The 26,072-nt window shown below is 48.8% G+C and overlaps 1 protein-coding gene across 6 annotated transcripts in view; it reads right to left on the bottom strand.

Annotated features, from left to right (window-relative positions):
- The window catches only part of AUTS2 (activator of transcription and developmental regulator AUTS2), a 1,062,127-nt gene that overhangs the window by 166,497 nt on the left and 869,558 nt on the right, over positions 1-26,072 (bottom strand). The gene's annotated exons all lie outside the window — the stretch shown is intronic.

Below are 26,072 nucleotides of genomic sequence, written 5' to 3'. Positions count from 1 at the left end.
ACTGGGGATGCTTCTCGATGACCTTTTCGGGGAGGGGGGGTCCCTCTGAAAAAGTTATCCCAATAAGAAACTAGAAGGTGGAGTGTGTTCTAGAAAAGGCATCATAGACTCAGAGAAGCATTTGCACACTTTGCGAAGCAGCATTTTAAAACCTCCCAGACAAAACAACAGGACACTAGTTGTTGTCGGTCACATTGTCAAAGAGTAACCAACCCAGGAGAAAGCACTCCGAGTAGGCAAGGACTCCGTGAGAGAGGGGTCCTGGGATGCTGTGCTGGGTGTGCAAGTGTTTGCACTCAAGTCTTCACAGAAAGCGACATTTTTGTAAGTATTTGTAAAAATAAAGGTTTTTAATTTCTTGGTGTAACACATTGACCAGCACATTTCAATGTGGAATTTCCTCCTGGAGGTGATTCACTTTTACCTTTAAGTGAACACAGATAGCTGCAGACCTCCTACAAAATTACTTCTGCAACGCAGAAGCAGCTTTCCTCCAGACAGTTCCTTTTTTCCTCCTAAATATAAACATCTAGTGAAGGAGTGAAGAGATCTCCTAAAAGTACAATCGTGTACGTCTTCACATAAACGTTATCACTGGGACAACACCATGGGCCAAGTTCATCCCCGTGTCAGTGGCATGGGAGGATGGGACACGCGGGCCTGCCACAACACCAGCGGGAGAGGCCCGGAGGCGGATGACCACGGATTACCACGGAAGTCTGGTAATCGTGCTCGAAGGCAAAAACTCCTAGGTAACAGTCACCACTTGCATGGTTTAATCTCCCAGAGTTCCCCAGACTCTTGCATTCACGTCATCTCTATCTTGAGCTGTCCGTGCCTTGGCTTCTCCAACACCTGGCACCTCACTGCTCCCTATCCTCCATACCATCCCCCCTTTGCCAGGTTCGATTTCTCCATAGGCTTCCTACCCATGGATTTTGCCCAAAGGCTTCAACTGATTGTATCTCCCGACACAGAGACATACACGTTTTTATAAAAAAGAGCATTCTTGTCAGCACTGAAGATTGAATGGTCTTCTTTTTTTTAAGACTTTATTTATTTGTGAGAGAGACAATGAGAGACAGAGAGCACGAGAGGGAGGAGGGTCAGAGGGAGAAGCAGACTCCCTGCCGAGCAGGGAGCCCGATGCGGGACCTGATCCCGGGACTCCAGGATCATGACCTGAGCCGAAGGCAGTCGCTTAACCAACTGAGCCATCCAGGCGCCCCTGAATGGTCTTCTTAACACATGGGCAGCTCCATGCAGCTGTAAGGGATCTCAGATCCCAGTAACCCCTCTCTGCCTCCCAGGAGAGCATCGCTGAGAGCAGCACTCTTTTGCCTGAAGAAGTAGGCCAACTGCGGGTAGACCCTTGGACCTAACCAAGAATGACTGGTTTATACAGATGAGTATATATGAATGACAAGTTGCCCAGACTATTAAGTAATTGAAGATTTTGAAAAGATTATGTACATAAGTTTCATGAGGGTAGAAGTTGTGTCTATTTTTTTCACCACTCTATCCTCATCCTAATATACTGCCCCCACACAGAAGGTACTCAGGAAATGTTTGTTGACTGAATATATGAACGAGGCTTTAAAACCAAGAACCAAATATGTCACAAACATAATTGTGCATAGGCTGCAAAACCATTTTTCTTTTAAGACTCACAGGTGACTAGAGTGGCAGGGGGTCTCCTAAATCCTAAATCCAGTTAATCCCACAGGCTTCCAGGAGAACTCACAGCTATCAGATCGAGATGAGACTCCTTTTTAAGGATCTGGAGGTGGTATAATTACCTCTTCTGACAATCTTATCCAGTGCCCAATAAGCTTTTATGAGACAGCTGACCTCAGGCAAACTCTGATTTTCCACTGTTTACTAGCAATGTTCCAGATATGGTGTATGAAGTAGATTGCAGTGGGAATTTTTATGTTTACATTAAAGAAGAAAAGACAGGGAGGAAGGAAGGAAGGAAGGAAGGAAGGAAGGAAGGAAGGAAGGAAGGAAGAAAGGAGAAAGACTTAACTCACAGTGCACAATGCCAGGAGTATCTGGAGGCAAATGTGGCTTGATTACAAAGGTTGTGTTGTTTGACATCTTTTCCATGTAAGACATCTATTCTAGTACCTGTTGGCTAGCTCAGCCTGTGAACACCAACTCCATACTATCCAGTTCTTTGGTCATTCTTTCAATTCGTCTCATTTAGCAATAGGTTGTTAGCCGATGTCGAAAAACCAAGAACAGGTGATGGCTTCCCAGTATTTCCAAGTGAGGTCAAATTGAGCACAGGGCCAGGGCAAATGCTGTTTTATGCTGTTTGAAAGGGGATGTGCCGCTGTCTGTAAGTTTAGCCGCCTTAGTGAAACGTGGAAAAGGTTATGCTAAATTCTTCACGTGCTCTGAAAATGAAGATTCACAGAGCCCTTAAAAGACATCATCTGGACCAGGTGTCCACTCGACAGAAAGGTCCTAAGGCATCACCAAAGATCACAGGTATGCCCCGCATCCAGTTGCTGGTTCACATCTGGTGGGGCGGCGTGGGCACTTTGCTCGTGTTCCAGCCCAGCCCCTCACCAGCCCAGGGTGGAGGGTGAAACCGGACCCCGCAACAGTCACATACGTTTTTCTCCTCTTCAAGGATAAAAAGGTAAGTGATAAAAGTCATTCCGTGGAGAGGGATACAGCACCTAAGAGGACCATCGAAAGGAACAAAATTGCCCCAAGAGGTTCAGCCATTCGTTTACTTGGCCCGTGATTACCGAGGCCCCGGCGAGTTCCGGGAAACACACCTTGCACCCTCCAACCCTCTAAGCGTGCACTCAGACCCACTGTGTGAGGCGGTGCAGGCTCAGCCCGGAACCGAATGACCTCGTCAAGTTTCAGTGTCATCATAACACGCCTCTCCCTTGGGTTTTGCGGGACAATACACTAAGGTGCTAACACCACTAGTCCTCAATAAATCTCAGCTCCTAACATCTGGGCTTCGGGGAGGGGGGGACTGCGGATCATTCAACGCATACTTCCTCAGGAAGAGACGAAGCAGCCGCTGAAACTTGGCGAAATCAACTCCCTAACAATAAAACGTTTTCTCTCTCGCTCTTTCTCTTTTTCTTTTACAGGCAGGAGAAGGACCAGGTGCCGGTTGGTGGAGGCTGCGGGCTAGTTTCTGGCCATGATGGCAGCTGACCCCCACACTGCTGGCTCGGCCTTGCTGCGTCCCGGGTGGAGGGGAGCAGAGCGGAGGCGAGATGGGGGAACACCGCAGAGGCCAAGCACCAAACCCCAGAGGGGCCACCTTCCGGACCCCTGCTGTGTGCACGTGGCTGATTCAGCCTCTTCAAAGGTCTGGCTTGGTCCAGGGTTTAATCAGTTAGGAGGAGCAACCACAGGTGAGTGGGTGTGTGGCTTACGGACACACTGGGAAAAGCGTAGGTGAAGAAATTTTCATTGCAAAACTCTTATCCCAAAGGATATTGAGAAACTTGAAGATCTTGGCATTAAAAAAAAAAAAAAAAGACGACGAAAGAAAGAAAATGGGAAAATGGTGTAAAATGCCACTTTTGCCCTTTCTTCCACATCCAATGTGTGTCTATGATTCCAAAGAGCTTCTACGTGTCCTAGTCTTCAAAAACAAAACAAATGAAAACAGAGACGGGTGTAGGAATATTCTATACAGATATAACTAGCTTTGAACACATAAGCGTGTCCAATTTCCGACGGACAGACGAAATGAATGGTTAGAGGTAGAATCGTTTGTCTCACAACACGGTTCTTTGTTTTATCAGAGGATACACCTTCTCTGAGGGTGCAGCCCTCGTGAATTTCAACTAGGGCTCAAATGACTCAAACCTGACGGATGCACGACTTTTTAAGACATGTCCTTATCTAAGACGAGGCACATCTGAGAGAGCTCAGCTGGGGACAGATGAAAGAAAGTCAGGCTTTCCCTTGTGTGGGCTATTCACAACACAAGCCAGTCTTTGAATTCTGCAGTGCCAGAGTTTAGTGTTGATTGTGTTCAAGAAACAGTGACTCAAATACTCTAATTATTACCCAGCCAACTGAAGGTTTTCTGGAAAAAAACTGAGAATTGAAGTCCATTCAGGAAATATCTTTGTGCTTCAACCTCTCTGCATACTTTTGAAACACTTTCCTTCAATGAGACCAAGGGTGATCTCATGGCGTTTGGAATATATTACTACAACGGAACATACACAGTGCCAACACCAAATAAACACGCACGCCTGCTATCAGGAGACCCGGAACCTCCTGGGAGAGGATCCACTTACAGAGCAAGAACCAAAACATCCCACCGTTAATCCTTAGCAACCTGGAAAGTAAGCGCTCTCAGGTGAGGACACCAGGCCAGGCGTGGATGGCACCAGAGGTCAGGTCCTGCTCATGCCATGATCTAAACCGCAACACTAACCAAGTTGCGTCTTGGAGCTTGGGTTTCTCCCCCTCTAAGCTGACAGAGCCCTTTTTAAGTTAGACGGCACCGCGCAAGTGTGAGGAAGCGGGCAGGCTCACCACCACAGATGCCGAGGCTCTTGCCGGAGGACAGCAGGACACGGGTGCCCTGAAATCCTGTTGTTCCACAAGGTGTGTCGCAACAGTAAGGAGAAGCTGCCAAGGAGCCCTGAGGACTCAGGGACCTTGAGGGAGGGAGCCCGCCATGGGGGGGTTGGGAGAGGCCTGGCACCGCCACCATGGGACCTGCTTACAGGAGGCAGAGATTATCTGGGGACACCTGCAAGCTTTTTTCCCAACCTGTGACGGAGTGACTCACACCCCTCAAGCACTCACAGAGTATCAGAACAAATCTCTGCAACCTCTGATCAAGAGGGAGGCGAGGAGTCTTTTTCCAGATGAGGAAACAGATGAATCATTTCACTTTCCGAGGCAGGTAGGGGACATCGGCCACAATCCTAACACCGGCCCTAGCCCAGGAAACCACATTAGGTCTTTCCGTAACATGGATCACAACAGAACGCGAACCTCTTCGGCCTAGCCCTTGACAGCGGACTCTCTTGTCCTCTTTTTTCACTGAGCCACATCTAATTAGAACCTTCCGGTGTTAAAGGCCATGCCCTAGGCTTTCTTTTATAAACCCTAAAGCAACTGCACCAGACAGAGAGCAGGCATCCCCTAAAGTCTGTCCTGCGAAGGATCTGAAGAGACACTTCTCCAAAGCGGATACAAAGATGGCCAATGAGCACATGAAAAGATGTTCAACATCACTAGTCATTGGAGAAATGCAAATCAAAACCACAGTGAGCTACCATTTCACACACACTAAAAGCACTTTAATAAAAAAAGACAGATAATAACCAGTGTTGGCGAGGTTGTGGAGAAATTGGAACCCTGATGCTCTGCAGCTCTTACTGCAAAATGGTGTAGCCGCTTTGCAGAACAGTCTGGAAATTTGTAAAAAGTTAAGCACGGAGTTAGCATAACAACCCAGCAATTCTACCTCTAGGTCTTTAGCAAAGAAAACTGTCCACACAAAAACTTGCTCATGCACGTTCAGATTAGCATTGTTCATAAGAGCCAAAAAGTGGAAACAACATAAACGTTGATCAACTGACAAAATGTGGTATATCCATACAATGCCACATTACTTATCTGTTTAAAAAAGATGGAAGTGGGGGTGCCTGGCTGGCTCAGTCGGTGGAGCGTGCGACTTGACCTTGGGGTTGTGGGTTTGAGCCCCACGTTGGGTGTAGAGATTACTTAAAAATAAAATCTTAAAAAAAAAAAAAAAAGAATGTGAATCAGATCTCAATAAAGCTGTTATTAGGGGCGCCTGGGTGGCTCAGCCGGTTAAGCGTCTGCCTTCTGCTCAGGTCATGATCCCAGGGTCCTGGGATCGAGTCCCACACTGGGCTCCCTGCTCTGCGGGGAGCCTGCTTCTCCCTCTGCTTCTGCCTCTCTCCCCATTCGTGCTCTCTTTCTCTCTCTTAAATAAATAAATAAAGTCTTAAAAAAAAAAATGAAGCTGTTATTAAGAAACAAAACAAACCAAAAAAGAGCAGTGGTTCTCAAACTTGAGCACGTAGCTGCCACCTGGAGACGTGTTCAAACACAGGCTGCTGGGCATCGCCCCAACAGCTCCTGACTCAGTGGGTCTGGGGTGGGGCTCAGGAATTTGCTTTACTAGCGAGTCCCCGCGCTGAAGGTCCTGCTGATCTGGAACCGCATTTTGAGAACCCCTGCCCAGAGCACGGCTTCCTTCGACTCCAGTGTGTGTGGTGGGCACTGTCCGAGGAAGGACTTGCCGCCCCACAGGGGACAACTCTGAAGGCCAGTCTAGCTCTGGAGCAACCCATGTGGTTAGTGGAGCCTGTCCCTGGGCCGGTCTTCTAGCTGCGCCTTCTCCCTCTCCCTACCCCTTCCCTCCTGCCCGTTTCCCTTCCCTCCACCTGCTCCTTCCTGCGCTCGTCCTCCTACCTACTCACACAGGTGTTGATCCTAAGGACACTCCTGAATCAGTATTCTGCTTGCTGGACTCTGGCTCAGAGTCTGCATCATGGGAGAAGTCATAATGTGTACGTATCATCTGGGAATCTGGTTAAAGGCAGATTCCGGTTGGAAACATCAGGGGACAAATCTGACCTTCAGCGTTTCTAACAAGCTCCTACACAATGCTGAGGCCTTGAAGCACTCTTCTGATTTCTTGCTGGGAAGACCCTGGGAGCCATCGGGTCCAATGTAAACGGAGAAAGAGATCTCATTTTATAGGTCCAAAAAGGCAGACATCACCGTGTCCTTGAGATCCAGGCCAAGGAACTGGGTCACAGGTGAGTGTGTTTCAACAAGGCCTTTCAGGCACTTTGAGTAGCTAATCCCTTTGGCCCGGGGCCAAGACCAACTTGAGTGTTACTTTCTTCTATGCTCCATTGTTACAGCATGGCTGCAGGGCGGGACCTGGGCAGAAGTGAGTAATCCACATGATGCAACCAGCAGACAAGTGGCGACTGATACTCACTACATAGCCTATTCGGGGAACCGAAGACTGAGTGGGAAGGGCGTTAGAAAAATGTAGAAGCAGGGGTCACGTCTGCCGTGTTTTCCAATGCTTTTTGTCCTCAAACTAAGTGTAGAGAGCCTACAGGCCAGTTTGTGTCTTGTTTCCAACGTCGATCACTTCATTTGGCGGTGGGATTCCATTTTTGACCTCCATCTGTTCCTAACTTTCTGGGAGCTCCATAACTTGTCTTTTGATTTTTCTATCTGTTCAGGCTGATTTTAGATAAATGCATGGGTAACACACTCCTGGCAGGTCACAAAAAGAAGAAGGGGAATTGGGAATTAGATCTTACAGAGGTTATCAAGCGAGACAATGTTCATGGCAACACACCAAACACCCACTAGTCAGGAAAAGAATCCTGGGGTGAGCAAAACCTGGGCAGCATTTCTCAGAGAATGGCTATCCTTGATCCTCCACTGACATCATCGAGTTATTCTAACAGCTAGCAACAGGCAGGAGGAACTGCGAATGTTCAGGGAAAATGGACAACGTGATGCTGTTATCTAATGAACTCTTAGGAAAGTTCTGAAGCTTGGTAATTTATAATTCTTGAATGGTATAAGTTTCGTATTTCCACCCGTGCTGTGTGTTTTTAAGACTCTGCCCAACTGTACAATTTCACAAAAAATAAAAGGAGTCCGCTGTGCCTTGGGCAGAACACAAAAAGGGAGCAGCGAGCCACTAAAGTGAGCCTGGAAGTGGTTCTGGAAGATCACAGTGTAAGTGTTTTCAACAGTTTTGTTAGATTTTCATGGCCGCAGTGACAAAACGGCTGGGAGACAAAGGAAAAACCGGAGTAAAAGGAAGTCCTTAAAACTCTAGGCACCCGGAAGGACTGAGGCTGGGAGGCACACATCCAGCAAACGTCTTCCAGACCTGCTTTCTCTCATTCACAGCAGGGGATTAGGAATCAGTTCCCGAAGCGCTCTGTCAACTTTGGAACCCACGCAGTACTGAAGATGCATTGCTCTCCCCCTGCTACTTGCTATCTCTTCTGTAGCTCAATGCAACTTTAATGGCACTCCCTGAGCCCACTTTGCAACACGGGAGCTCTCTAGAGCAGGCAGTCCCTGCTCATCCTGTTGAAAAACCGAGACTGTGCGTCAGCAAGAAAAAGAAGTCAAGGTACAAATAAATATTATTATTCGAAGCGGTGATTATTTACCGGTATACACAAAACCTAGTGATTTCCAAATCTGCTGGAGATTCTTAACAGAAATAAACACACACATCCCAACGCAGCGTTAAAAGGATTCCCAGAAACCCACACCAAAAAAATACAAGAAAATTATCGTCTGAGAAGGGATTTCTCTCCAGTTTCACTGCTTCCCACAAGGGGAACAATTTCATGAGAACATTATAGTAAAGGAAACAATACACCACCAAAGAGGAAAATAACATCTTCATAATTACAGAGTAGTTCTCAAACAAATTCCACACCTACACACTCACTCTGCTTTGGGCTGCTTCTGTGAAGCTCACCCAGCACCTTCAGCTCTCAACATTTACAACAGCTGAACAGCTCAATCAGGAGATTTTTGATACAGAAACCCCAGACAGCAAAACACTCTCAAATGACCCACTCATTTCATTCTCGGGGAATGCGGAAAACACAGCCACAGAAAGCAGGAATCCGGGCTAATCCTACTGCAGGGGAGTGCTGAGCTTTGATGTCTTTGGAACCAGCCGATGTCAGAGATTACCTAACAATTTCTAAGCCATTCCGCTTTGTATCAGACAGGAATTAGCAGCCAAAAACAAAGTCCTGCTTGGTCCAAATTGGCACGTACGACCCTTTATCAGAAATTCATCTAAGGTCACATCACTTGAGCAAGGCACCCACGTATGTTTCACCTCGCTAATTATTTATCCATTAAATGGGTTTCTTAACCCTCACGCTGGCTATTTAATTCCTACCCCATGGCTCCCCCAAGAAATAAAAAGTGCACTATAATTATATAAACTCTTAATTAAACTGAAGAATTCAGTGTTGCCATTACCTGTCAGTAATTCCACTCAATTAGGACAATAGACTTCCATTCATTACTGAACTCCTAATTGCTACTCATTTTCCTGGTTAGTGACTGCCAAGCCTATCAGACGATGTGCTTCAAGAAAATTCTGCCCTGAAATGATATTTCTTCCCATTGGAGGAAGGGTGGAATCCGAGAGCCCTTACGTGGTCAGGAGTTGGATCCTCTTCTCCAGCCCCAGGCGACTGCAGGCTGGGGATTTTAAAGGCTGACGTTCCCCGGGCTGGTTACCGGTGCTGCGATCCACGGGAGACTTACCCACAAAGGAAAGGCGTATCCAGGTAGCCAGAGAATCCCAAAGCCAAAGCCCAGCTGAAGACGATGCAAAAAACAAAACCACCCGACGCGGTCTCTCGATCGCCAAAGTTCAAGGTGTCCAGGAGAAGCGCCTCTGAGGTCCGCAAGCAGGAGGCAGCGCGGGCGCTTGCTGCATCGCGGCCGCGGGGTACCGAGCCGACGGTCCTAGGGCAGCAAGCGCGCGGCGCCCCCGCCGCGGCCAGGGTGGCCCGGCCTCGCCCGGGTCCCGGGTCCGAGGCGCCGAGCGGCCGAGGGGGACAGCGCCCGGGAAGCGGTGCTGGCGGGCGGCTCCGGACGCCGGCAGTCTAACGGCGGGTACGCGGGCCCCCGCCCGCCCCGGCCCCGGCCCCGGCCCCGGCCCGCGCACCGCCCGCGACCTCAGCGCTGCTCAGGACCGGCTCTCCTCCTAATGAGCCCGGAAGAGTGAAACCCGGGGAGGGGAAACTTGACAATTTATTCCCGGCCCAGGGGAGGTCACCCGCAGTGCACGCGCCGATTGGCTGCGGCGCGAGCCCGGGCGTGCCGGCGCGGGGTCTGGCGGCCGCCGAGGCGGGGTGCGCGCCCATTCGGACGACTTGGCATCCCGGCCCGGGAGGGACAGGCAGCGACGGGGCCTGGGGTGCCTGGGGTGCCAGGGCGGCCCCGAGGCAATCTGAGGCTTGGGGAAAGCGCGACAGGGCGGTCGTCTGTGCCTGGAACCACTTAACTGCCCCACCCAACCAGACTGGTGGTTTGCAAGAAATGCTCCTTGCTGTTTGGGGTTTTAGACGTCACAGTCTGTATTTGAGACTTCCGGTTGACAATGGGCTCAAGCCATTTTCAGCCAGAAGAGATTCTGAATGAAATGTTTTCTCTAACCTCATGGTACAGAGGAGGAACCGAAGATGAAGGGGCACGGTGACTTGGGAAGGTGGGTGGGTGGAAAGCTGCCGGCCACAGGCCTCCTCCTAAGCATTCCTCAAGAACTCGGGGCTGCCCTTGTGGCTGCGTTCCTGTAGAGTGCCCCCACCTTGGAGACATACCCAGGAATGTGCAGCACATTACCGAATGCATGCAGTCTGGGTCACCCACTACCAGAGAGTGGTCAAGTCAGAGTCATTATCTCCATCTTTGACATTAAGAACTGAGACTTGGCATGGTTTAGAGACCTCCTTGGCCCTGGGCTGGTAAAAGTGGCAGAGTGGGCATGCAAACCCAGCCCTCCCCTTGCTGAATTTCGGCCACACCACCTCCATGGCCTTCACCAAGGAGGTGTGCTGAGAGGGGGACACTTGCAAACAGCACCAGGCCCCTACGAGGGACTGCTTCAGTGCCAGCTCACGGGTCTGCCCACCAAGCAGCTCGCCGTGATTCTTACCGCCCACCCCGTTTTTGGTGGTTCAGTGTTTATCCCTCACCAAAGTGACTGCACTCACCCACTCCTAGCACCCATTGTGCTCATTGTCTCGTCTGGCCTTTGCAACCTCCCTCCATAGAAATGGAAGGAAAGTTACCAAAATGGGGTAGACAGAAGCCGCAAGCTGCAGAGAGCTTTCCTTGGGCCCAGGACCACCGAGCTCTCTCTAAAGCCTCTCTCTGTGGTCCCTGAATGCACTAAGTCAAGAAGGGCTTCCAGCCTGGCTGCCTCGTGTCTGGAATTTGAATTTGCAGAGCTCAGCATCTGAACCATCCTGTTATGTTCCTGAGCAAGGATCAAGGCCTGCTAACCAGGCCTGGTATGTGGTCCCTGGACCAGCATCATCCAATCCTTGGACCCAACCTCAGACCCACCTAGTCCGAAACTCCAGGGGTGTGGGGCCCACAGTCTGCATTCTTACAGGCCTTCCAGGTGATTCTGGTGCACGCACATGTTTGAGATCCACTGGTCTCAGTCACCGTCAGAGCTCTGCTGGGAAGGGTATGAGATTTGGGCATGCCAGGTTTTTTGTTCTCATCTAGTGTAAGATCACTGGCCTGACCCCATCTTCTGTTCATCTCCACCCTAGAGGTCACAGGATCGAGGGCTGCTGGGCCAGTTGAGTGCTGTGCTTGCCCTGCTGGCCTGTGGGCTGAGGCCTTCTGCTCTGAGTCGAAGGCTCTGCTGTTTTTTCCCAGAGTCATGGGGGGAGTTTTAAAAGCAGGCAGATGTTACTGTGGAGAGACCCCGACACTGAAGGAAGCAAGCCTCCCCTCCCTACTGAGGGGGCCTGCAGTCCAATCCCACCCAGGGCCTCAGCTTTCCCATCCAGTCAGTGGGAAGAGCAGTCCCTCACTTGCTGTCCTAGGTTTGGTGGGTACTAAACAGCACTTTGTATCTTGTGGAGAAAAGTAAAGCGTTGCTGAAAATATAGAGGGCTTGCTGAAGGCCCACACCATGATCTCCACTAATTAAGGGATGTGCTTCCAATGGTACTGGACATGGGTCTCTGATGCCATAGTCACCAGACTAGGATCTGGTCTTAATGTGAATGGTAAGGCAGGTTCATCGTTCAAATGCAGGTCTTCTGGGTGGTGCCTACTCTCCCCAGGTGGATGAGGATGGAGCGGGTAGCAGAGGGGGTAATGCTCCAGTCTCAGTCCATGTCTTTATGGAATCACAGGTCCTGCACTTGTAAAATACTATGTTCTCATTTAATAAAACACATCAAAAAAAAAAAAAAAAAGAAATATTACCGACTTAGATTATTCAGTGTTTAGTGCATGCCAGGAAGCATTACTCTTAGCGCTTTGTGTTAATGCCGCAGAGCACCCCTCTGAAGTAGGTATCGTTATCCCTATTTTACAGGTGAGAAAACGGAATTATAAGCATCTCAAAAAACCTGTCCAAGGTCACAGAGCTAGTGAGTGGCAAAGCTGGATTCAAACCCAGGCAGTTTGGCTCCCAAACCCAAGTCCCTAAACTTAGCACTGCAATGCCCATGACAAAAAGTTATGAGAAAAAAGAGGATTCTGCGCTTCCTTTAGCGGTTCAAACTGAATAAAAACACAAATATGTAAGCTATCTTGATGATGTATGTGAATACTTTTTTTTTTTAAAAGACTTTATTTATTTGAGAGAAAGGGAAAGAGAGCACAAGCCGAGGGAAGAGACAGAGGCAGAGGGAGAAGCAGGCTTCCTGCTGAGCAGGGAGCCAGACGCGGGGCTCAATCCCAGGACCCTGGGACCACAACCTGAGCCGAAGGCAGATGCTTAATGACTAAGCCATCCGGGTGCCCCGTATGTGAATACTTTTTAATACATGTTAAATTTTCTAAATGTTATCAATGAGCTATGTATTACTTTTGAAACCTGCATCTTTTTTTTTTTTTTTTAAAGATTTATTTATTTTAGAGAGAGAGAGAAAGAGCCAGGGGAAGGGGCAGAGGGAGAGAATCCAAGCAGACTCCCTGCTGAGCACTGAGCCCTGACACGGGGCTCGATCCCATGACCCTGAGATCACGACCTGAGCCGAAATCAAGTCCTACGCTCAACTGACTGAGCCACCTAGGCGCCCTGAAACCCGCATCATTTTTAGTTGTTCTTATTTTTACCGACTGTTCTTATTTTACCTCTGGAGGACCCGGCCATGCGGGGACCCCTGAACCTCCCGGGAGGCCGAGAGGTTTGTTTTTACATGTTTGGGGCTGCACGGTTTTGAGAGCTGTGCCAAATGCAGGACCCGCCACGCCGAGGGATATCGGATCATCTGCTCGGCAGCCAGGTCGGGGCGGGGCGGGGCGGGGGGGCCAGCCAACAGGCTGCAAGCACGCGTGGCCTACAGAGTGTGCTGCAGGGCTGGCGGCAGGGGCAAAGGCACCGGGCGCTTTAAGGACACGTGGGTCATCCTGTGCCCAGGGAGCAAGGCTTCCCGTGAAAGAGAGGGCTGCTGTGGTTTTCAGAACTCCTTCTCCCCCCGGCAAAGGGGGACAGCATGTCCTCTGAAGCGAAAGCTTCTAAGTGGGCACTGCACATCAGGTCTGGCATAGCACATTGGCGAGCCCCGGGCACAAGGTCACATCCAGGGGCACCCACTCTTTCTCACTGGCCCTGGGGCTCTTACAGTTCCCCCAGGCCAGTGGGGTGCGCAGGACAGGTGTTAGCACTGTCCTCTTCTGAGCCCTAGAGAAGCAGAGACGCTACTCCACCCGTGGTCGGAGGCGGGCCGGGACGAGAGTGTTAGTTGCGCGCACGTTGGCCACGCGTGGTGCCAATCTATGTAAATCTGTAAATCCGGACAGGGAAACATTGACCACCATCCCCTGTAACTCCGAGGCCAGTTAAATACAAGCAATTAAACAGGCACGCTACTTACTACGAGCGTCACAAATACCTACACAATGAAACTAAAGTCACGGAGCTCTCCCGGAAAACGCTGCAGCAGATCAGGAAAACCACGTGGTACAGAACTAGCTTGCTTACTGGGAGGGTTTGATATTCACAGTGACAGTGTCTGTGTGTTACAACCGGGAAATCTGTTCTGTTTGGTCGACAGCTCAGAAACGATTTCTACATTCCTGCCACAGCACTGGGAGCGGTCCACGCCCAAGGAGAGAATATTTTCATGTATTTAGTCATAAGGGCTCTAGTATACTTGACTTCACAGAAATTTCTTTTCAGTCATACAAATATAAAACTATGATGACTGGCTCAAAGGTCCGGATGGACAAGCTCGGGGATGAGGAAATTACCTTGTTAGGCCAATAATGCTACCTTTCTCTTGAAAACAAGCCTCACAGCAGCTGTACTCACTATGGTGCGGCTCAAGAGGCCCTAAAATAAAGGAACAGCGTGCGGCCAAAGAACTGGCCACTGAGGTAGGCAGGCGATGGTAGAACGAGCCATTCCCACTCAGAAAGATGCAAGTTCTGAGGCTCACTCAGCCACCAGCCCCATGACCGTGACAAATCCCTTCGACCTCCCCGGGCTCGGGTGTCCTGTGGGGCACATGAGCCCCGCGTCGCCCCTGCTGCCTGCCTCTGTGAGGGTAAGTGCAGTCCCCGAGAGAGGCGCTCAAAAGCCACGAGGAACTGCCCTCTAGATACTTTCATGGAGTACTTCTTATGGGTCCAGGCTCCCCTGTGTTAGGGACAAGGCCACCGTGAGGTCACTATTAACCTGAGTTGCAGCTGTGTGAGACCAAGCTCAGTGCACAGTTTGGACACGTAAATTGTAGTGGCCCCATGGGCCTTGCCTCTGCAGACCGCTCTCTTTTTTGAGAGGAAATGAAATGTCTCTAGGCTCTGTGGGAGGGAATGGTGGGAATGTTCTGGTGGGGAGCAGCGGAGGAGGAAGCTGGAGGGCAAGAGGAGGGTGCTTCCAGGACAGGCTTTGTCACACAGGCCCGAGAATCCCTCCGGTCCCTTCCAGAATCCCCCTAGAGCTTGGGGTGGGCGGGGGGGGGGATGAGCTAAGGAATGGAAGCTGAACAGAAACTGTCAGTCATAGCTCCGAGACTTTGTAGGCCATTCTTCCCCCCCCCACCAGGGGGGTTTTGCAAACAAATGGGCTTGCTTTAGATCCCTCTTTCGGCGAGCCCAGGTGACAACTGGGTTCCCAACATGCTCTGTCCACACGCGGCCCCACTTCTCCACTGGGAGACCTCAGGTCTGCCAGTCCCCACGTGGGGGGAGGGGTGGAAGGAAATCCACCCCCAGACCCTTTCTCCTTGCGGCTGGAAGGAGCCGACTGCCCAGCTGGGCCTCGCAGTGCATGCTTAAAAGGCCACCTATCATCCCCGCCCTGCCTCAGGAGCGCCCACCTTGCTACTGGTGCCGCCTCTGTAGGAGATGCCCCAGGGGGATTCTGGAGGACACAGGGTATCTGACAAATGTTTCAAAGTAGACGCTTCACTTTCAGTGAACATAAGCTTTGTAACCCCCGCTACACGGACTGGAGTCTGGATACGCTTAGATCTCAGAATGGAAGGGTTTCTAAAGAAAAACTCCAGAAATACCCGAATTCAGATGTTAAAAAACTGTGTGAGAATCAAGAACAAAGCCAGGGAAAGCAGAGGGAGTGAATAACCTTTCATTTCAAGCCGCTTTCCCTGCTAGAGACGGTCATGATCTGTGCTGTACTATTTGATGCAAATGCCTCTCCGAAAAGAGCCAGTGGATAATGGATAAAAAGATTATCTGTGACATTACGAAAAATGAAAGTTTAAAAATGGCTACAAGTCCCTTAAAAAAAAAAAACAAAACCCTAAACTTTATTCAGTCTTGTTGAAAGCAGCAGAACTGTGCTGTGTTCAGCCCCTGGGGTCCCTGTCTCTTCTGCATTGTTCCAATGCCTCCACCAGATCATCAGTTTTCAAAAATCTTTCCTGCTGGTTTCTCTTTGCTGGAAACATAAGGTCCAAGAAGCTATCACAGCCCTGTGTCTTTTTCCTAACTTCACTCGGATGCTAGAAATTCAAGTGCCGCAGCTTCTGCCCCTCTCTCTTCCCTACTCTGCCATCCCCCTCTGTGCTAAACCACCGGCTGCACACCTGATTTAACAGATGAATTACAGATTCAAGGCATGGGTTTCCAGGGCAGGAAAGAGTCTGATTTTTGTCCAGGTCTCTCTTGATTGGCTCAGCATGGAAGTCTTTCATTTAATGGGCCAGGTCCTGCTGAGAACACCTCTGCTGGCACCACACCGATTTCTTTCTTTGCTGGAGAGAGGAGCAGAGATCATAAAGAGAGATTTTTCCATCTTCCAGATTTCTGGTGTGCTCACTACATATCATTCTTTTTAAACAGAGCATCGTGAGTATAACCCAAGACTCCAGGAAACATTTGATTCATTGGACCAGCCGTCTTTGATCTCAAAGTTGGCCAAGGTGTGGAAGGACTGATGTGACACCCAGGCCACGAAAACCTGCCTTTGTCTTCTGCCCCAGGAGGGGGCTGCGTGTGGCAGGGCGGTGCCAAGGTCTGCGACTGGACTACCTGCTTCCAATCCCAGCTCCACCACCTGCTAGCTGGCCTGACTTGGAGCAAGTTTCCACGTCTGCACTTGTGCGTTTGCAAAACAAATACAAAAGATTATTACTAACATTGAAGCATATGAAGTTGCCGATATTTGACTGTTTTTGACCTACAAAAACGGCAATCTCACATAGCCGATCCAAATACCTGCTTTAACAGGTAACCGCGGAGGAAGAGCAGAAAACCGTATAAAGTGTTGTGCCAAAGGGCAGGTGTGTGGTGTGCCCTCAATAAAGGTGAGCTGTTGTTATCTCCGTGAAGAGGCTCGTATCGATCACTGGCTATATGCAGATCACTATACCAGGTGCCCCAAAATATGGGGCGCCTGGGTGGCTCAGTCGGTCAAGCATCCGACTCTTGATCTCAGCTCAGGTCTGGATCTCAGGGATGTCAGTTTAAGCCTCATGTAAACAACCAAAAGTAAAATGCCCAAACCAAATCATCACTGGCTTGCCAAGGACCACCTGCCCGCATAAAAGAGTGCCAACAGTCAGCATAATGGATAAGAGAAGATGTGTCCTCAGTCTCAACCCCACGTTCTCATGCCTCTCTGTTCTCAGGTCTGATTTCCTCTTGAAAAACTCATTCCCATGTGGAATGTCCCTTCTCTTTCTGGGGACCATCTTACTCACTCCAGGCTGCTTTCCTAAGCTAGTCAGTATGGCTGGAACTACGCCTATACCTATGGGGGTCAGAAATTCTGGAGATATGCTTGAAAATACACATCAGCTGTAAAGATCAAAAGTCACGGGGGGAAGGCTGAGCAGGTCCTTTCTTTGCCTAGAAGCACAATCCCTGGAAGCCGGACAGTTCTGAGATCAGGACTTGATGCAGTTACAGTGCGTGCAGGGAAGGTTCAAGCCTAAAAAATGCAGGCTCCTGGGCACAAGCTAAGCTTCCTCAAGATTATTCCAGGAGGACTCCCTCAGATTTCGGTATGATCCTTTGGACCGGCTCAAAATTCTCCAATGGATGCTAGGGTGTCGCCGGTGGCCCCTGGCCCCCCACCAGAAGGCTTCCCCTAACTAAGTGCACATTTCCCTTTGTGCACCTCCATCTGTCTACTGCGAACGGTGTGGAGAAAGGATCGGAGTTATTTCAAGTGCTGGGGTGAGAAGGAAATAAAAGAATTATGAAAATCTACGGTAAGTGCTGACCTCGGGGACACAACAGTGACTGCAAACTGAATGTGACTGAACGGCAGAGTCTCTGGAGGCAAGTCCACCCGAAATGCAAACAGCTAGCTTCTTCGTGCCCCACTGCAGGATGCAAGCCTCAGTTTGGAGGGTGCTAGGTCCCAGGGCGGGCGCTTGTGCTGGTCACACTGTGCCCCTTCCTGGAGCCCCTGGGTGTTAGTGTTCACCCTGAGGTAAGATGCACAGCCTAATTCCTGCTCCTGGCAACCTCATCTCCAGAAGCCAACAGAGATTCTTGAAATGCTTGACCCTAAATATAATCTCCCCCTTCGCTATACACACACACACACTCTTACACTTCAATGCAATCATTCCCCCACTAGCCTAATCATAATTGTCTTGAAAACTATCTTAAGTTATGAAATATTTCTGCCTACAAAAAAATAAAGGGTAATATAAGAATATACGTTAAGGAAAACGTAGCCTCCATCCACCTGAAATACATATTTTGAATACCACTTCACAGAACGATACTATCACTAATTTGATTATTTATTATGCATAGTATGGTACTTATACTTTTGCTATATCTGTGCATAAATACAAAAATTGTGCAGTATTGTTCTGCGCTTTTTAGAACTTGATTTCATTGGTTTTGTTCAGTCTGTACTCTACAATTTCCAAGCCAGATTCTGATTCGTGGGGCCATTTAAGCCTTGTAAATTGCCTTGAACGAACTGGCTAGGTTGTGGCCGATGGCTAGGGTGAGCACATCATGTCAGGTTCAAACTGAGGTTTGTCCCACGCCGTAAAGCGCGACTGTCCCAGGCAAACCAGGACATGGGGTCCTCTTAGTGACTGCTGATCAGCTCCTGCTTTAATACATGTGATTAGCCTGACCAGTTAGAAGCCTTTACCACAAGTTTCCGATGGGCCTCTTAGAACAAGTCAGCTAGTTTGTGCCTTTTTCTTTTCTTTTCTTTTCTTTTCTTTTAGCAGCAAGCCATTACCGGGACCTCCGGTTTCCCTGTTAATAAAATGGAGAGTCTGGAGGGCGGCGGGCCTCTGAACACCATTCTTGCTGCCGCTCTGCTGTCCCCGTGTGTGGTGCACTCAGCACCGTGGAGTACCAACAGTCCCATGGGAAGCCACGGAGCCCTGCAGAGGACCACAGCATCCTTCCTGTGTGTCAGTCCAGCTGTTTCCACACCAGGTCAAGGACAGGAGGCCCCCTTGCAGGACCCCCCCCGCGAAAGCTGACTGGTCAGGGCTCTCCAAGTGCTTTTTCACACAGCATCTTAATTATCCTGTTCCTAAGGAAATGAGCTTTATTGCTAATCAGGTTTTCTCTCTGCTCTCAACCGGTTACTGGTGCACCCCTCCGATTTCAAATTATGCTGAATTTGATATTTGCTAAGTAAGTAAATAGAAGCCAAAAAGAGTATCGGAGGAGTCAGTAATTTTGGCTTCCCTTTGAAAGAAAAAAAAAAATATCAGACCCTGAGCTTATTCAACACCTTGAGAAGCAGAGCGTGGAGGTGTTAAGGGGAACCTATGCGCTGTTTGGGGGGTGGAAGGGCAACAGATCTGAGGGCACACCGAAGTCCGCCATCACCCGGCGGCACACGCCTTGCTCTCTGGCTTGGCCTAGCGGGACGTGGGACTTCAGTGCTCACATACCCAGAACAGCGACGTGTCATTCATAGAGGTGCTCCAGGCCCGCCCTCAACATGGCTTTCCCGGGCCTGTCTCTGTGCGGCCTCCCAGCCTGGCTCGGCAGTGCTGTCTGCTTCAGCCCAGGGCTCCGCATGCCCCCCAACGTGCCTTCCTCATCCTGGCTCTGAGTCTAGCCATTAAGATGCACAGCCGTTTTATCAAGGCTTGTTCCCTCCCAAATTGCATTTGACCAGTTTCATTTCTGCCTGAAATTAAAACACGGGACTTATCAATCCCAAACTGTCACAGCGTGAATGAAACCCTAGAAATAAACCCAGTCTAATGACAGAACGATCCCGAGACCTCAGTGGGAAACAAGATACTTTGTTTAATAATTATCAGCCTCTTTCAGGGTCTGTCTGCCAAAGCCGTGGTGTCAGAAGCAGCAGAGAGAAGAGTTTTTCCCCCAGATTTCATCCTGAGAAAGACTGAAGCCATTTAAAACCAGGCTGGACGCTTTTGATTTACATTTCTGATATTAAAAGCAGAGCGGCTGTCTGCATTTAGCTACCAGGCATTGCTTCAGAGCAAAGAAACAGGGTGGTGGCAGGGATCCAGTTTACTAATGAACAAGCTTATCTGGAGGAAAACAGCTTTTCACACCGTAACAAACAATGAACACCTCTTAGATAACAAATTCAATGGCAAAAATATCGCATTGTACATGTCACAGTCCTATAATTTAATGGAGGCACTTGCAGCATTAGTGGTTTACATTAATTTTTAAAATTAATTTTGTTTGGCCCGCAGGGAAAATATTTTCTTTTTTGTGCCTGATATCCTGCAGCTCATTAACACTGCTTACCGCTGGTCTACAATGCTATCCATAATCGTCCACTTGGTAGCCAGAGGCCATTTTTTAAAGACAGAAAGCTGGAAGAGGGGCAGAAAGCAGGCTGTTCTGCTTCCTTCTACAAAGAAAGACTCTCCCAGCTTGACACAGCTGCCCAGCAGCTAGGGAAGCAGGGGCCTCCGGAGGCCTTTGAACCGCACGGGTACAAGATGTCCGCGGTCGCGGTGGCCAGGGGGTGGCTTCGGTGGGGCCAGAGAGGCTCCTTGGGCCTCCATTCACCATCACTCCCCCCGGAGCAGTGGCTCCCGGACCTGACGGTGCTCAGGACCATCTGGGTCTGGGCCGTTTTTGTCAAGACAGACATCACCAGGCCCCACCTCGTACCAATGAATCATTTCCCCGGCCTGTCACCTCTCCCACGAAGGGGTTAACTACCGGCTACCGAGAAAACAAGCCCCCTCTCCGTCTGCCAGGGGCACGGAGATCAGGGAATTCACTGCTAATCACTGCGGTTGTGATTTCTGATTTCAACTGGCAGCAAAGAGAATTGAACCGGAGTCCCCTGAGAGCAGCCAGCTCCACAAGGCAGACCTTGAGCTTGTTAAACTGTGGTGCTGCCATGTGATTATCAATTTTAAATTAATCTCCCCGGTCTCTTTAAAGTGGTTGCTAAAAATATAATCTCTGGGATATCTTACCGTAAGACTTAACTAAAGGGAAAAATCTGGATAATAATTAAGTGCTTCCCTCCATCTAAGCTTCCTGTAAAACACTTCTGGAGCCTTGGCTAATCCGATGGCAGCAAGAAGGCCAGCCAGGGACAATCTCAAGGTCTGAGTGAGCTGGTTTATAAGTTACACACTTTCCCTAAATAAAACTTAAACAGGCAGCATGTGTTTGGACAAAAGGTTAAAGATACAGTACTACACTGTATTAAAACAAATTCTTCCCTGTTTTTAACCCAAAGAGGTTTGGGAGGGAAAGCCAGAAAAAATCGTCTAGACATACTTTTGCTAAGCTCACGAGGGAGTCATTACAAATTCACTTTATAGGGACATAATCAAGGTTATGCATTCAACACTTTTTTTTTTTTTTTTTTTTTAAGGCAGCAACATGGTGGGACAATTTGAACGGAGGTAAACGGAGTTCCTGGTCTTAAGGAAGGGGCTCTCTGTGGAAACACCTCTGGCCCTGTAGAAGGGTCGAGTCAAAACAGACGCGGTTTCTAAGAGCCGCGAGGAACCATGAAGAAGGAAACCAACAGTGATGCATTAACAAAACCCGCCATTCTACACACGCCGCAGCTCCTGCCAGATGAAAAGGCGCGTCTACACCTGGAATCCTGGGAAGTGGCAAGTCTCAAGTTGCCCCTGAGGGGGAACACCAGTGGTATTTTTCCTTTCCCCTTTTGCTGACCTTCCTGTTTCTTTGGGCAGCATGGTGGGAAGACTGGGTCATTTAAAGCAAGAGCACGGGAACAAATCTGTGTGTTTTCTATGTGCGGTCGCACAGCTTGGGAATGTAGGCCCAGAGGACCCGGGATGAAGCCCTCTGCAGGCTCCCCAGGGTGCTCTGTACACTCAGCTTGATAGGGAGGACGGGGGTGGGTGGGGAGAAGGGGGAGCAAGGGCAAGAAGAGGTGGGGGAAGGATACAGGTCTCAAAAAGGCCGAGAAGATGGACTTCCCTGCCGTTTCCACATCACCACACTGTGCCTTCTTTTAATGATAACCATAAAGAAAACCCCCACCTTTGTCAAATTCCATGAATTCAGGACCTTCCTTTCTTCGATAAAAACAAGAACAACATTACGCGTCCCCTCTACTGACAACCACATGTGTGACTTTGAGAAAGCTACTTAGTATTGTGGGCCCCCATGGTCAAAGGAGTGGGTTGGGTATGACAAGCTCCAGAATTCTGATTGCATTATTCTGGGTAAAAGCAAATGTTGCCACACACATAGGCCAAAGCTCACTTTGGGTCCCGCCTTGACGAAGGGATGACAAACGGAATGGGGAACTTTAAGACAGACATGCTTGAACCGTAGGAACAACATAAAATACAAGGGCTTTAAAAAAAAAAAAAAAAAAAGTCAGCCATACCACAGCAAAAGATTGCCTGAACAATGACGAAATAAAAGTAATTGTAAAGTCTTTTTTCACATGTGGAAGTTTCCTCGAACCTTTGCTGGGTGAAGATGCAGCTCCCTGGGACTCGGGGTCTACCTGCGTTAAAGCTCTGGTTAGGTGGGGAGGGGGGGGTCAGGACCGTGACCGCCTCTGTGGTGGGTGGATCGCAAACAGGGTGCGACTTCAAGATGATCTGTGTGTATTTCGTCTTTGCCGGGCCAGGGAATCTTGACTTTAGTTGTTGTTACAGATCTACTTGACAGTCTGATGAAAACTGTGGCCCTTCTTCTGAGGCAAATGTACAAGTGCACAAAACTTTAAATACACGTTCACGGGAGCCCAGGGCTCCCTGGAGCTTATCCACAGATTCCGCAGCAGTGTATTAATCAGAGATAAAACCCCCTGTTTTAGGCCCAGACACTGGATGGAACATCTGTTTGCTTTCCCACTGCCTTGGAGGTTTTAGGGTTCCCATTTTCTCAAGCAGAAATTTATTTTCAATGAAGACATCAGCAATTCTACAGGGAACCTGCTGTGTTTGGCCAGAGAGCAGAAGGTCGGCAAACAGAAGACCTGCGGGTGTAGCCCTAATGGCCTAAGCACCTTCAGGGGTAGGGCCTGGAGCCGAAGCCTTCATTTGGAACCCTTTTTTCCAGAGGAGAGAATTCCTCCCAGCAAATAAGTAGGCGTCCCCCACTCCATTAGAGACTGCCCTCTCTCTGACCTACTTCATCCACCTTTTTGACCTGCCTTCCTTCCCAAAGAACTAATAGGAAATGTGGCGCCAGGTGAGGGGGAAGCCGGGCAGGAAGCACCCTCCTGGAATGTCAGTGATGCCGGGGCGCACGCACCTACCCCATTCCCATTCAGCAGGCAGCCGAGCTCCTGCGAGGGGCACATCTGCATAGCTTAAGGTCAATATGAGACCGGCCCGGCTTCCAGCGCTGAAACTGCACTGTTTCAGGGCTTGCAAGAGCAAAACTGCCAAGTATGTTCGCTCTAATTGGCACTGCACTGCCGGCAGCTAAAAGATGGAAATTGTCTTTGAGGCCCAATGCATTATAGAGAAGTATGTCTCCACCAAACCGGTGTTGGTGATTTTTGGAGGCACTGTGTTCTAGATAGCCACCTCACTAAAATGGCTGGATCCCTGGGGGATCCGATCCCAGGATCTGGGAGGAAAGCATCTCAGAGGCTGTCCCATCACCTTCAGAGAAGATAACTTCTGCTTCTTCCTTCCAGGCTGATTACGAATCATGTTGGAAGAGGGGAGAGATGGTGGCTCAGGGCAGGGTCTCCCCCACTTCCCACTCCAGCCAATCCCCCACCTAAGCAGGTCCCAAAACCTCTCCTCAACAAAGTGACAAACGACGCACTACATCAGTGGAACAGTGAGTTCAATCACTTAAGCCTGAATGGAGAAAGCCCTACAAGATGGACTCCATCACATTAAATAGCTTGACTCATGTCAGGAGAAAGCAGTCTACAGACCACTGGAGGCAAAGCTTGAAAAAAATGATTTGTTAATTGCACCTATTCTGTCCTATCTCTGGACACTTGAAACTCATGTCTCCAACACTTATGAAGATGTGATGGAATGTTCCATCAGGAAAGACGTGAACAAGACTGCGAACCTGATTTCTGAGGTGCTAAGGCAAGAGGAAGAAACAAGACAGCACCAATTTTTTTATTAGCAAATTGCTTAGGGAAAGGAATTCCATTGTTTCAAGGGAAAAAAAAAATCCTGAAGAGCCAAACTGTTCATCTCAATTATGGCTGGATTATTGTTTGGAAAGATTAGTATTTGCTAATGTGACATTTATCAGCATTGCATATTGAGATAGCAAAGTCACAGAATCTGATAAAGTCCTCCTTTATCTTTTTTTTTTTTTTCCCTAAGAAAAGTGTATATACCTTAAGAGTCTTAAATTTGTTAGTTCGGGTTTAGCTAACAGCATCCCTGACCAAGAAGTACCCAGGGGAAGATAATTTACCGAAGGGTATGTTTCAATGCAACAGATAGATTAAAAAAAAAAAAAAAAAAGGAATGAAGATAATATGGCCAACTGTGGACAAGAACAGCTTGGTGAATTCTGACTATGAAAAGGCCTTATTTCTTAACTCTATCAGAACTCAGACAAAGGAGTGAAGAAGAGGGTGCCGTGTTTTGTTTTGTAACTGACTCAATGGCCAGTCTACCAGTAGCTTAATTTTTCAGTGCTCTAGTTAACTATCTGTATAGTTGGAAGAAGAAGAATTATCTTGGCAAGATGGGGTAAAAAGCGTCCCGGACTCAGAGTGAGGACACTTGAGTTCTAGTGATTTCTAGTGCCCTCTTCATCTCGGGTAACTTCATCTGTCAGAAGAGAGACAGTGAGGATGGACTACGCGCAGAGCTCATACTTCTCCTTCATGCCGTATTCATGGCAGACATCACCAATCAATCCAGGCTTTCGTTCCTTCTTGGCCCCGAGCCCACGACACAGCCCTAAAGGCTGCCACCTAACAGACTAGCCATGATACACCTGAAACCTGTCAGCCAGCCCTAGCCTAGATGAACCCGAAGGCCCCTTCTAGCTTTAAATTTGTAGGGAATCTTCTATAAATTATTTTCATATCCTACTAGGGGTCTACTGGGGATAAAACATATATGGACAAAAGACCATTTTATGAGTTTGAGAGGGAGGGGGAAAAATGGACAACATGGCTTAGTGAATTGTTTTCATGGCTCCAATTTTTGGAGAAACAGAAAACAAGGACTGCCATGCTTAAGAGTCTCCAGAGCCAAAAACACTGTATGCCCCTGAGCTAAGTAACTAACTCTTGCCACAGCTGGGGTGGTACATCAACTGAGTAGCAACCTTGTCGATAAGCCCAAAGTGCCAGTGGCCTCAGACAAGTCGATACCAGTTTAGTCAGGCAGCCAGACTGGTAACAGGTAATGTGGTGGATCATTTGGCCTGCCATGGACCAAAACGGTGTTAAGGTAACTTTCGAGATAATGAAAAGAAAAACCTTTGAAAAATTATTTGATAGATGAGAAGGACAAAGCAACAAGGTAGGTAGGTATAGTAGCGATAAGAATGAGGTCTGTCTGCCAGCTACCTGCCACTTTACTTACAGCAAGAGGGCCCCAAAGCTGGTTCTAGGGTTCTAGCAGCCACTAGGGAAGAGGGAGATCTACTCAGTTGTGCAGTTCCTGGGGGCCACAAGATACAGAGAAAGCAACTATTCCTGACTCTACAACCAGAGGGTTATTTCTCCCGAGGGTCTACATAAAGAAAACAGCACACAATGTGCCATGTAATATTTTGCCACATTCGTTTAGAAGTGCAGGCGATGAGTTTCACGTGGCTGTTACAGTCTCTGCAGAGTTCATGGTGCCATGTGCCATCCCAAAGCAGAATGCGGTGAAGGTTAACTCTCTGGTTCTCGGGTGCTTTGGCCTACTCCAGAGGATGTGTGGTAGTATTTCCCAAACTACACAGTCCAAGGGACCTATGAGATGTTAACAGGTATTCTAAGGTCAAACCGGTCTGGTAAACACCGCACACTATTACCACACCCGACCCCACCCTGCCAAATAAGTTTGCTTAATTTGATTTAACTCAATAATTCTAAAGATTTTATTTTTAAGTAATCTCTACCCATTGTGGGGCTCGAACTTACAACCCTGAGATCAAGAGTCGCACGCTCTACCGACTGAGCCAGCCAGGCGCCCCTAACTCAGTAATTCTAAACAAAATCCTCTATCCTAGGGACATCTATTAATATCTTATGGAAAAATTATTCCAGGAAACATTTCAGAAAAATGCCAATCTAGAGGAAAAGGACTGCGTATCTTCATAGAACTTTAGAAGTTCCTTTAAAAAAAAAAAAAGATTTTATTTATTTATTTGACAGAGAGAGACACAGCGAGAGAGGGAACACAAGCAGGGGGAGTGGGAGAGGGAGAAGCAGGCTTCCTGCCAAGCAGGGAGCCCGATGCGGGGCTTGATCCCAGGAC

Source organism: Leptonychotes weddellii, chromosome 5, assembly GCF_054177405.1.
Source record: "Leptonychotes weddellii isolate Sample4059 chromosome 5, ASM5417740v2, whole genome shotgun sequence".
In the NCBI taxonomy this organism is placed as follows: domain Eukaryota; kingdom Metazoa; phylum Chordata; class Mammalia; order Carnivora; family Phocidae; genus Leptonychotes; species Leptonychotes weddellii.
Note: the sequence above shows the minus strand (reverse complement) of the source record. Positions and strands in the feature narration are given on the sequence as shown.